Here is a 2,860-nt window from a genome sequence, read left to right as displayed (position 1 = left end):
CGACGACGACGGGCTCGTTCACAAGCGTTTCCACGCTGCAGATGCTATCGAAATCCCATAAGTCGGCTTCCGGTGACTGAGCATTATTACGACCTAAAAATTATTTTGGTGTTAAATAATTTACCCGATAAACTGCTTTAAATCCTCTCTCCCCCGATTTGTACTTACGCGAAATTGCCTGACTCGGGTAAGCTGGTTCCTCCGCGAGGCGTTTACGACCCCGTGGAAGAAGTTCAAGCGCCTCCTCGCCACTGCTACCGACGGCTACGAGACTCGCTCTTATAAATCAATAAAATCAATAATTATTCTAAAAATTCGCGTAAATTACTTAGTTTTAGTTTTCGTTATAAAATTGATATGTTTTAACTTACCCGTTGTAGGATATCGCGTCGGCGATAATACCCCACACGTCCTCGACGTTCTCTTCAAAATCCCGTCGAAATATTAGAATTTCACGGATTATTTCTGCTAATTTCGGATCACCCTGAAATTTTTCACACTTTCACAAAAGCGCTAGCAGCGTACTGCTACAAGCGCATGCAAAAGAATAAAATATGTTATAATTTTCCGCGTCATCGACGGAAATACGCGTCAAATATCGAACGCTATTGATATTCGCGGCGTTTGAAGCCGTAACAATGAACTCGCGCACTAACGTACCTACTCGCGACATTGTATCGGGGACTCACGGCAGAAAACTGACGGAAAATGCGAAACCGGAGTTTTCTCCTCGCATATATACCCTCAAAATCTAACTCCTCTCTCTCTCTCCTAGGACAAAACGCTTCTCCCAGGAAAGAAGGATTTTTTAAATTATTAGGGTTTATCGTCGAAAAACACACTCGGTAAATATTGAGGTAAATAGTAAGACCTGACGGATTAAGCGTTTTCAAAGTTGTTTTTTCTACCGGATGTGTGAGAATGCGCGACCATTTGCCGACAAAAGAATGATACGGGTATATAACGGTGTGCTTCCTCTAGGAAAATCGCTCTTTTTGTTAAAAAGGGAATTCCGATCGTATCTTTGGGGCAATCCTCGCGCTGACTCAGAAGACGCCGGCTGAAATACCGCTGATTATTTTTTCGCTTGTGCCGGCTATTACAATAGCCTGCTAATTCGCGGCATATTCCAAATACGCCTGTTTATATCTCGCACCTTTTTTATACGCGCCGGTTCATTAGAACGCGTAAATACTTGTTTTTTTTTGGCGCGTGTCTTTCGCCTCAGACAACACGAGCTCGGGGGGCTGCACGGTGTCTGCACGCTCACCTGCCAGATTCGCTTTTTTTTTTTTCAAACCCGGAACCCGAAAAACATGACAAAACAATCAGCTACGTGCGAAAACCTGAGACAAAAATGCGAGCGCCTAAACATACAAAAAAAAAAGGAGAGTTTAGAAGCGTTAGAATATTGCCGCCGGTTACGGCAACCATTGCGTTTAAGAAAAAAGAAAATGCGGTAAGATGAAAATAAGCCTGAGAGAAGCGACGTGGTGATTACTAACATTCAAAGTAGGCAGAATATCAGGTATAAAATATTATCGTTGTTCGTCATAAATTTGTGCGCTTAAAGCCCCTTCCCCCTTGCATTCGCCCTTACGTTAGAAAAGCGCGCCAGAGAAGCGTAACTGAAAAATGTTATTAAATAAATATTTTTGGTACGCGTATACTACCTCCCTCTAGGCATTTTTCGCACTCTTGCGACCCTATAAAACCGCTCTTGATCGCTCGCGAGTTTCATACCGTCGGTAGTGCTCCGATAGTCACGTTTCGCTGTTACGAAAAGTCGGCGTTTGTTAAAATTATTCACGGGCTATTCGAGGAGTGAGTGTCGTGAGAAATATAATGGCCGCTAAGCAGAATATCGAGAAGGACGGGCGTAATAACACCCGCAGTGACATCACAAGCGGTCGAAACTTTAATCGAAAGGGTAACATGTTACTGTCTACAACATACACTTTAAACAATTCGGATACGAAAAAGGTGCAAGTGGGACTGCAAGCAAACGACGCAGGAAGGTACGAAGCGACGATAAAACTAATCGGAAATTCGACGGATTATATCTACCTCGAACTCGAAGCAGAAGTTTCAAGAGGAATTTGACTTCGTGCATGTTTACTTACGCGGGGTTGATAAAATTACGCCACAATCCTTGATCCTAAAGAACGCGAGTATTTATTTCACCACCACTTACGGCTCAAGAGCAATAATGGTAACGCGTAATCGCGAAGCGGGAGAAGAGAAAGCCACAACGGCGGATTCCGCGACAGCGACGGAGCCACCGAAGAAGAAATGCAAGACCTATTCGCCGTCGATAGGATGCAGAAAATCACGTTCGAAGGCCTGCAAAGTATTGCGAGTTGCATCGACGCGCGGCGAAAACAGCTATATTCGCTAACTAATCTCGTCAACAATTGCGTCGAATTTCTCATTGCGGAAATCGAACTACATTTACCCAACCGCTATTTAGATGAGGACATGGTGAAAAACACGCTCTGTAATAATCTCGAGGAGATCGAGAAAAATGTCCAGCGGCAGTTACTGAACTTTGATTTTCTGGACGTGTACTTTGACATTCTCTTTCTGGAGCTAACTTCGTTTAATCTCCACGAAATTGTACGAAGAATAATAAAAAATCAAGCGATGCAACTCGCATCAAATTCATAATATTGTGAACCCTCATATGTAATTATAAATAAATAGCAGATTTTATCCTGTAACATGTTTATTTCTTCTTTTTCCTCAAAAGCGTCTTCTTCTTTTATCCACACCTATATTCTTCGATAAACTTCAGAAATTTCCACGATGCTGACACACGCGTGGATAATACTCTTCCTCCCCTCCCCCCACAGCTCAACGT

The sequence above is a fragment of the Odontomachus brunneus genome, unplaced genomic scaffold, assembly GCF_010583005.1.
Source record: "Odontomachus brunneus isolate Ranch 3 - 2012 unplaced genomic scaffold, Obru_v1 Obru_scaffold_391, whole genome shotgun sequence".
Taxonomy (NCBI): domain Eukaryota; kingdom Metazoa; phylum Arthropoda; class Insecta; order Hymenoptera; family Formicidae; genus Odontomachus; species Odontomachus brunneus.
The sequence above is the reverse complement of the archived record's forward strand: the minus strand, read 5'-3'. Positions refer to the sequence as shown.